We start from the raw sequence: 10,633 nt of genomic DNA, 5'->3' as shown, positions 1-10,633 counted from the left end.
AAAGGGGAAACAAGTTACCCTGGGAACCAAAAGAAATCAGAGTGAGAATCTGAGGTGAACTTCAAGGGGACAAATTTTGGGTTGGATTTACTTGGCCACCTGTCTCATCCATCTGGAAATTTTCCTTCCAGGGGTATGATCTGCTCACACCTTTTAAAGCATTTTAATAGGAGGCTGTTTTGTGTAAAAACATGGATAGCGGCCCTAGCTGGTTTGGCTCAGTGGATAGAATGTCGGCCTGCAGATTGAAGGGTTCCAGGTGCGATTCCAGTCAAGGGCACATGCCCAGGTTGGGGGCTCCATCCCCAGTAGGGGGCATGCAGGAGGCATTCGGTCAATGATTCTCTCTCATATTGATGTTTCTATCTCTCCCTCCTCTTCCTCTCTGAAGTAAATAAAAAATTTATATATATATATATAAAATTAAATGGATAGCGGCAGTATTGTTAAAAGTAATCCTAAATCCTCAAATCCTGGGATCCAGATTTTGACCATAGATACTGTACATAATTATATTTGAGCCTTTAATCCTCCCCACCTACACAACTCGTAATCAGAGCAGAAAATGAAAAGCCAAACCATTTCTTTATTAAGGGCATCTACACATAAGGATCAAGTTCTGTTTGCTACCTGTCAGTACTACACTTCAACCAGATGAAAACATTGTTAAGCTCACCATCGTGATTATTATCAACTCAAATCATCTGAGAACTCACAAAGGCCATAGTATTAGCACCACCTGTAAAGTTACCAGTAATCAAATTTTAGGTTCATTTATTCCACTTCTGATTACTGCTGTATTGTTTCTACTCAGGGAAAAAATATTAGGACTTGGACAGCATTTATTGATCCATTATTACTCTATGATTCTATGGATCCATTTATGGGCCAACTTATAAAATCTCAGCATAAATTCTTAGCTATGAATGCTTCTTCAATGTGTTGCCAGAATGAACAATTAAGAACAGCCATTTCAAATTCTAATTTTAAAAATGGGCTGTATTTTAAACCTCATTCACATGTCTATATCATATGATTTAGTTATAAGATAACTGTATACAAGCCCTTTGGCCAATACAAAAAGACATACAAGCTATCTTTCCTAGGTGAAGTCATTCATTCATTCAAAAAATATTTGTTGAGTATCTACAAATAGCAGACACAGTAAGTAATAGACACTGGAGATGTAACCGCAAACTAAACAGACACAGATAAACAGATACAGGTTAGGTGGTGCTAAGTGCTGAGAAATGGGGAGGGGGGTGTTGCAGGTTTACATAGGATGGGCAGGAAAGGTAACATGAAGGAAAAGGGAAACAGTCGTGTGAATAGCTAAGAGCCTTCCAGACAGAGGGACATGCAAAAGCGTGACTGGCAAGTGCTCGGTGTGTTTGGCAGACAGGAAGGAGACCGGTGGGTAAGAGCTGAGGCCAGCAGCACGGGACCAGATTACGAGGGATGTTGTATTTGATTTGCTTTTATTGGGGAGTGGAGCAAATAAAAAAATATCCATTAGTAAATCAAAGAGAATAGATTTTAGGACAGTACAAACAACACATTTAATGTGAAAAAAAAAAAGGAAAGGGTGTATGGGAAATCCTATTTCTTAAATTAGGACTCATTTTTACTGCAATTAGAATCTGATTTGGTTGCAATGCTTTTCTAGTCTTACTATAAAACCAAAAGAAAACAACAATTAAAATTCCAAAACAGAACAACAATTAGGGGAGAGGGGTGGTCATAAGAAGAATGTCTTTTGCTGTTGATGTAATGTTAACAATGAAAAGTCAAATGAGGGCTGAAAAGTAGTATCAAATTTCAAAAATTTAGGCTATGGATTTAGAGAACTGTCTTTTGTACTTAAAGACAATACTACTGAAATAGTTTTTATCTATTTGTGCAAGTGATGGCAAAGGAGGGGGTTGGAGTCTCGTCCATGTGGCTCTAATTTTAAAAAATTGCCCTAACTGGTTTGGCTCAGTGGATCGAGTGTCGGCCCACAAACTGAAGGGTCCCAGATTCAATTCCTGTCAAGGGCACGTACTTTGGTTACAAGTTTGATCCCTGGTCAGGGCACATACAGAAAGCAACCAATCGAAGTGTCTCCCTTACATCGATGTTTCTCTCTATCTCTGTCTCTTCCCCTCCCTTCCACTCGCTCTAAAAAAATCAATGGAAAATATCCTCGGGGGTTAACAACAACAAACATACCCTGTGCTTCTGTGGAGCCCTCCGTGGTAGATTTTCTGATGTATCGCTTTCCTGATTGTGACAGTTTTAAATCCACCCTTCCGCTTTCCTTGGAACTAGCAGTCTGAATCAATGCTTCATTGTTTTACATTACGCTGCTTTTTCTAACCACTTCCCCAAGAGGGAGTGTACAAAATAGATCCCTAAAATAAATCTCCCAGCCACCCCTAGGTTGCTGCCACCATTTGGCTTTTATTCTGATAGTGACTTGATCCATCAGGCTTCTGGATCACCACTTGCTTGCGTCGGATTTTCATATCGGAAGACATACTGGAAATGTCCTGAGCAAATGTCATTTGGGCTGGCAGTGGGGAATGACCACATTCAACCCTTGGGGACAGCATACAGCTAGCTCAGAGCAGCAAACAATTAACCTGCAAATAATGAACATATGCATTACTTGGAGAATCAAAAGGAGGTGGACATTTCATTTACACATCAGTCTGAGACAAGCTAAGGAAACCCCAGTCCTCCCTTATCCACCATAAGCTCCATGTGGCAAAGTACCTTGGCTGTTTTGCTCAAGTCTGATTATGAGTTTACATAAAGTGCTTTAGATTTGTGCTTAGTATATAGGCGCTGAGTAGGTTAGTTATTGCTGTTCTCAGCATCTAGTATACTGTATAGGAGTTTAATATATGTTGGCTAAAAAGATTTAAATAAAGAAGCTACTTTTGTGGCATTCCTTTGAACCCGCCATTGGAAAACGATGATTATGGACAGTGCTGAGAATCATAATCCCTGTGGCACACACCATCTCCGGGGCACAGTAATGCTCAGATTGTTGCAAGAAGGGCTGCAGAGGCTGGAAAAGAGGCGACTCTTGGTGAGTTTCCCCAAAGCTCCGGGACAATACAGTCCTGTTGTCCCAGGAAGCAAACCCCAGGCCCGCTGTCTGATCGCCTTCCAGCCCTGCAGAGGGACCTCTTCCTAAACTTCCACACCCAGGAATGCCCCGTTCCCAGTTTCAAGGGGCGGGGAACAACCGGAATCTTTGTCAGGGCTGCCGCCCCCGCCCCCTGCCCCAGAGCCCCGCCCAGACTGACGTCCTCCTCCCCCAGGAGCTTCCAAACCTCAGCCCGCGCCCTCCCCCCGGTTTCTCCCCTTCTCTCCTCTTTCCCTCCATTCCCCAGGCCCGGGCCGTCTGCGGGCGCCGTACGGGGGGAATAGAAACCGCCAACCCGGAGGCGGTGGCAGTCTCCCGGGGCCCAGCGCCGGCGAGGAGGGGGCGGGGCTTTGGGGGCGGGGCCTGGCGAGAGGGGGCGGGGCGGGAGCCGCTCGCTCGGCGCCTGGACTGACTGGCGGGCGATCGGTGCCGTCTCCCACTCCCGCGCCCTCCCGCCAGCCCCTCCGATTCGCCCGAAGAGTTGGTCCCCCCAAAACCTGGTGCAGATTGACGGAGGGGGAGTGGCCCGCCCCGGCCCGGCGGGCGCCGGGGCTGAGGCTGCCGGGGAGGGGTTGGGGGCGCCTGAGGGGCCGAGCATCCCTTTCCCCCACCCGCCGGCCCCCGCCCCCCGCCGGCCCGCCGCCTCCCGCCCGGCCGCCCCGCCCCGCCGTGACCCCCGGCCGCCTCGGGAGCCCGACGAGGTAAGCGCGACTTCCTCCCGGCAGCTGGTCCCCACGCGACCCTCCCCCCGGTCTCGGCGGCCCGCGGGCCGCTGGGCCCTCCGTCCGCCCCAGGAGGCAGCCAGGCGGGGGCCTCCCCACACCGCGTCCGGGCTCGAACCCGGGCCGGGCCCCCGCGCCGCGCAGCCGGACCCCGGAGCGTCTGGGCCGCCGAGTTGTGCAAAGTTGTGGCCGCGGCGCTGGCGGCGGGCCTGGGAGGCGGGGGCCGCCGACCAGGATCATGGCTCTTCCCGGGACTGTTCTGCCAGGAGCCGGGAACCATTTCAGGTCCCCGCGCTGTTCCCGCAGACGCTCATGCTCTGAGTTTTGGGTTAAGTCATTCCTCGCCCCGGAGTGTGGAGAACCAGGAAGGGACTTTATGTCTATGAGCCCTGGCGTGCCGGGGTGAAACTTTATTCCTTTTAAGCATTGCAGGGCATCAAAAGCTAAGGGAGAAAGTTTGCTGTATCAAGGAGTAAAGCACTACTGCCATCTTTATTATTGATCCGTTTGATTTTGGAAAATGTGTTCCAATGGTTGATGCACTCACAGAATTCGAAAGGGATAACATAGACACATTCCCTCTCCCCGCCCACCCTGACCCCCAGCCAATCTGACCACTGTCTTGTGCATCCTGTGCATATGCAAATGCCCTTTAAAAAATGCCTTGCAGTCACTAGTGCCTAATAAATGTTCCTTCTCCTTCCTTTTAGAAAACAGATTAACAAGTCTTTTTGGTTATTATACCACTGGGGGCGGGGGGACAATAATGACTTATTTCTGGTTTTAAGCATTTGAGAATTTAACTAGATCGTGAATGTGTATCTTCTATTGACTTGCCATAACTATGTGAATACCTTTACACAAAGGTGAATATACTATTTTTGGGTAATGGGGCAGGTAGGTAGAAATCCTTGTGAAATTGTAAGAAGATAGGTCTTAATATATACAATAGATAGTTCCAGAAATTATTTGAAGCATATAGTACCATAGGATGAAACAAAACTAAATGAGAAAATTGAGGCAGAGCAGGAAAAAAAAACAACAACAAAATGACAGGGAAAGTGCATACTATAAAACTGTATGATGCATTTGGCGACATTTTTAAAATATCCTGCAGAAAATAATGAATTTTGGACAACAGTGTTCTTCAATAAAGGGCAGTAATAAAACTCTAAAGGTAAGTTCTCTGAAAGCTTAATTTTTTTGATCCATTCATAACATTTAAAATTACCTAAGCCCAGCTGCTGTGACTTGGTGGTTGAGCGTTGACCTATGAACCAGGAGGTCACGGTTCAATTCCCAGGCAGGGCATATGCCAGGGTTTCTGACTCCATCCCCAGTGGGAGACATGCAGGAGGCAGCTGATCAGTGATTCTCTCTCATCATTGATGTTTCTCTCTCTCTCTCCCTCTCCCTTCCTCTCTGAAACCAATAAAAATATTTCCCAAACTGTGTCCTAAGAAATGAGAAATCAATAGTTCATTACTTAAGGTAAGATTCTAGGTCAAATAAGTTTGAGATAGCTGGATTAGAACAATTTTAGTAGTTATTTACTCTTTCTTGGCTAATGTTCAAATTTACTCTTTTAAAGGGGGTTACATTTTGTTACCTTTTCAAAATTTATTTGACTATGGAACACAAATGGAAAACCACTGAACCTGTCGAAATGGCTGGACTGCCTATTCTTCAAACAGTTCTTCATGAGAATTCCCTACAACTGAGGTTTGATAGGAACTGGAAAGCAAAGAGTTTGAGGTTTTCCAATTTATTTCCAAAGTGAAGATAATTAAAAAGTCAGAATTTTAATATTATATATATTAAAGGTAAAGGCTACTTTTCCCCTGAATTCTTTCATAGTTCTTCATTATTCTGCAGGTTGCCTGTTGGACCAAATGACCTTTAGGACTTTTTCCTATTCAGCACTTCAAGGCTACTCCTGGTCTTGAGTTAGACTAGGTCAGCCTTGTGCAAACTACGGCCCGTGGGCCAGATCCGGCCCGTTTGAAATGAATAAAACTAAAAAAAAAAAAAAAAAAAGACCGTACCCTTTTATGTAATGATGTTTACTTTGAATTTATATTAGTTCACACAAACACTCCATCCATGCTTTTGTTCCGGCCCTCCAGTCCAGTTTAAGAACCCATTGTGGCCCTCGAGTCAAAAAGTTTGCCCACCCCTGGACTAGGTTTACACAAATAGAATTCCTTGAAGAATAACTTCAGTTATTTTCAGATGTAAACATGTGATTAACATGTCCTTTCCATCACAAACATTATTGATACTATTATTTTACTATAAATCCTAGAATTCTGTAGTGGTAAGAGACCTTAGATAGCATGGTACATACTGGAAAGGACTTTGAAGCCAGGAAATCTGGGATACTACCACTAATGTGCAGGGTTGTTTCTAGCAAATTTATGAACCACTCAATCTGTTTTCTTATTTGTAAGACTAGAATGATGCCAGCACTCAGTTCGTTCAATAGATGTTGCGAGTGGAATAGGTATTGGGTAGTAGAAAAACAGCTTTAAGGGCCAGGATCCAAGATGGCGGAGGAGTAGGTGGATGTTCCACTCACCTCCTCCCAGGACCAAACTGGAATTACAATTAAAATATAGAGCAATCAACCTGAAGACTGGCTGAAAAGAAGTCTTATAACCAAGGATTTACAGAAGAAGCCACATCAAGACTGGTAGGAAGGGGGTAGACATGAAAAGAGCTGGCCTGTTCCCAAGGGCTGCATCTGAGATTCCAGAGGGATATCTCAGCTGCAAAGGTTCCCCTTGCGGAGCATGGAGTTTCAACCCCCACCCTAGGCTCCCCAGCAACCACATAACATCTGGCTGTGAAAATCGGTGGGGATTCTGTCTGCCAAGGAGAGACCAGAGTCTACTAGATACACAGGCACCCTCTTAAAGGGCCAATGCATAAAATCTCTTTCCCAGCCACTCACCCTGGGCTCCTTTGGAGGGAGGGCGGAGCAGACTAGTTGAGTAAGGAGAGACTGGGGTTTGTGGCTCTAGGGAGAGAGCTGAGGGGATAGCTACCCCTGTGCTGAGTCACTCTCCTGCACCGCAGACACCATCTTTTTGGGGTGGAACATGTCCCTCCCTATAGCATCAGCCTCCGGGAAAGCCCCTCCCTCTGGACCCCCTATCACCCACCCTGTGGAACTTGCATCCTACTGAGGAGTTAGCTGCCTGGGCCAGGGTGTAGAGGGTTGGCAAACTCAGGGGGTGTCAGGAAAGCGTGGTGTGGCTTTGGTGTGGGGGCCATTACCCCACTTTCCCTTGAATCTAACTGGCACCATTCCCTCAGGGGAGATCTGCTAGCCCCACTCACCAGGCTCCCAGCAGCCCCATCCTCCCAAATCCTGGTGCCTGCACCTACTGAGGTTTAGGCAGAATTCAGGAGACACTGTATTGTGTAACTATGGGGTGGGGGCCCCCTCCCTGCCTACCCCCAAACCTGACCAGCACCTCCCCCTTTCCCTACTCCTGGCTGCCCCAAACAACTGAGATCAGGCTCCTCGTAGAATCTGGGACAGACTACGTTCTGTGGCTCTAGGGTGGAGGAAATTTTTCCCTGGCACACCCAACAGTGCAGAGCCCCTCCCTTCATGTAGCCAAATCTTGGTCTGTTTGGGCCTGATAAAGTCTGCTGGCCTCACCCTGATGATTCTCTGAGACCTGGCCCCATCACAAAGGTCTGCAGACCCCCAGCAGGTATATACCCTGGAATATTTGCTGAGTGGCCTCAGACCAGGCACTAGCACCAAGTTTGAACCTGCATAGACCTGGGAAACACCACTTGCCCTTTCCTGATGATTCATTGAAAATGTACCTATTACAACTCGAGTATCGCCAGAGGCTCTTTTAGCGACTGAGTCTAACAGGTAGTTGGCAGGCAGGTGGAGGAGGATCTTGGGGTTCCTTAGGACTTTTGCTGATCTGCCCCAGGGATCCGGTGTGGTAAAAGCTTGATCCTTCCCACATAGAGCCAGGCCTAGCAAAGGCAGCCACAAACTATGGATTGCTTTGCAGCTCCAAACAGGTTGCCAGGGCCAGTCTCAGGCAACATCTGACATTGGCCTGCACCAGAGTCCTTCTTAAGAGGCCTCAGAACCAACACACTCGGTGGCCAGCTCCAGACAACATCAGAGCGGGATCCAATTAGCTTCACAAGCAGGATATCCAAAGGGAGGTCATGGCAGGCACCACACACTGCTGAGGCGAATTCCACTTCATGTGGTCAGAAGCTGCACGGCAGTTTGTGCACTGGTTGGGATTGATCCTCACAATCAGCCAGCCTGAGGGTTGACCCCACACACAAATGGGCCAGTAGCAATCAAGACTTCATTACAGCCTTGGCAGGTGTGCCTTAGTGGCCATAGTGTATTGGCCCATGCACTGATGGGTCACAGGTTTGATTCCCATTAAGGGAACATGCCTGGGTTGCAGGTTTGATCCCCAGCTCCAGTTGTGGCATGTGCAGGAGGCAACCAATCTCTCTCTCTCTCTCTCTCTCTCTCTCGCTCTAAAAAAATCAATAGGAAAAAAATGCATGTCTTTAAAAAAAATAACTTCATTACAAGAGGAGGGCCCACATAACCCAAGCAAGGGACTTTCCTGGAGCACTGAGATCAGCTGATCAAGGAGACTGTGCCACTGGGTCTCACAGGACACCTACTACATAACACCACCCTACCAAGGTAGTCATAACAGATCTACCTAATACATAAAACCAAACACAAAGAGGCAGCCAAAATGGGAAGACAAACATGCCCCAAAAGAAAGAACATATATAGGAGAAAGCTCCAGAAAAAGCTAAATGAAATGGAGGCAAGCAATTTACCAGATACAGAGTTTAAAAAAAAAAAAATGGGACTAAGAATGTTCAAAGAACTTAGTGAGAACTTTAACAAAGAGATAGCAAGCATAAAAAAATGACATAGACGCCATAAAAAGGAACCAGAAATGAAGAATACAATACCTAAAATGTAGAATACACTAGAAGGAATAAACAGTAGGTTGGATGAAGCAGAGGATCAAATCAGCAATTTGAAAGAGAAGGTAGCAGAAAACAATCAGAGCAGCAAAATGAAAAAAAGATTTTTAAAAATGAGGATAGCCTGGCCAGTGTGGCTCAGTGTTTGTGCATCAGCCCCTGAACTAAGAGTTCATAGTTCTATTCCTGGTCAGGGCACATGTCCAGGTTGCAGGCTCAATCCCCAGTATGGGTTGTGCAGGAGGCAGCCGCTTGATGTTTCTCTCTCATTGATAATTTCTATCTACCCCCCTCCCTTCTCTCTAAAAATGAAGAAAAAAAAATTTTTTTAAATGAGGATAGTGTAAAGGATGTGTGAGACAACATGAAGTGTAACACCTGCATCATAGGAGTACCAGAAGGAGAAGAGAGAGAGCAAGGGATTGAGAACATATTTGAAGAATGAATGACTGAAAATTTTCTTCATCTTGTAAAGGAAAATGACATACAAGTCCAGGAAGCACAGAGAGTCCCAAACATGATGAATCCAAAGAGGCCCATACCAAGACACATCATAATTAAAATGCAAAAGTTTAAATACAAAGAGAGAATCTAAAACGCAGGAAGAGAAAAGCAGTTAGTTAGCTACAAGGGAGCTCTCATAAGATTGTCAGCTCATTTCTCAACAGAAACATTTCAGGCAAGAAGAAGTTAGCGTGAAATATTCAAAATGATGAAAAGCAAGGACCTACAACCAAGACTACTTTACCCAGCTAGGTTTTCATTTAAAATGGAAGGAGAAATAAAGATCTTCCAGACAAACAGCTAAAGGAATTCGTTACCACATACCAAGTATTACAAGAAATGTTAAAGAGTCTTCTTTAAGAAGATGAAGACGAGAAAAAAACAAACAGGAATATAGTTAAAAGAATAAAATGGCAATAAAAACTTAACTATCAGTAATCACTTTAAATGGAAATGGCTTAAATGCTCTAATCAAAAGATATAGCGTAGTTGAATGGATAAGGAAATAAGAACTGTCTATAAGAAATTCACCTCAGAACAAAATGTACACACAGACTAAAAGTAAAAGGATGGAAAAACATATTTCATGCAAATGGAAATGGAAAAAAAAAAGCTGGAGTAGCATTACTTGTATCTGACAAAATAGACTTCAAAACAAATGTTATAGGAAGAGACAAAGAATGGCACTACATAATGATAAAGGAAGCAATCCAACTAGAGGATATAACCTTTGTAAACATTTATGCATATAACATAGGAGCACCTACATATATACTAGTAAAGCAAATATTGATGGGCATAAAGGGAGAGATTGACAATAATACAGTCATAGGAGGGGACTTTAACACCCCATTGACACCAGTGGATCTTCCAAACAAACAACAAGGACAGTGGCCTTCAAGGACACATTAGAACACATGGCTTTAATTGATATCTTCAGAGAATTTTACCCAAAGCAGTAGAATATACATTCATTTCAAGTGCACATGGAACATGTTTCTAGGATAGACTACATGTGAGGACACAAATCAAGTCTCAATAAATTTAAAAAGATGGAAATCATATCAGGCATCTTCTCTGACCATAATGGTATGAAACTAGAAGTCAATCATAAAAAAAACTAAAAAACACAGAAAATCATGGAAATTAAATAACATGTTACTAAACAATGAATGGGTTAATAATGAGGTCAAGGAAGAAATCAAAAGATACCTTGAAACAAAAGAAAATGAGAACACAACAACCCAAAATCTATGAGATATAG

The 10,633-nt window shown here is 44.7% G+C and overlaps 1 protein-coding gene across 1 annotated transcript in view; it reads left to right on the top strand.

The window, feature by feature from the left end:
• Positions 1–3,754: 3,754 nt before the first annotated feature.
• KLHL5 (kelch like family member 5) overlaps positions 3,755–10,633 on the top strand; it is a 79,070-nt gene continuing 72,191 nt past the window's right edge. The window contains exon 1 of the mRNA XM_070397888.1: positions 3,755–3,837. The gene's annotated coding sequence lies outside the window, so the exon portion shown is untranslated. The remainder of the gene's footprint in view (positions 3,838–10,633) is intronic.

The sequence above is a fragment of the Myotis yumanensis genome, unplaced genomic scaffold, assembly GCF_028538775.1.
Source record: "Myotis yumanensis isolate MYYU_CA2020_CCGP unplaced genomic scaffold, mMyoYum1.0.hap1 SCAF_1, whole genome shotgun sequence".
Classification (NCBI taxonomy): Eukaryota; Metazoa; Chordata; class Mammalia; order Chiroptera; family Vespertilionidae; genus Myotis; species Myotis yumanensis.
The sequence above is the reverse complement of the archived record's forward strand: the minus strand, read 5'-3'. Positions and strand labels throughout refer to the sequence as shown.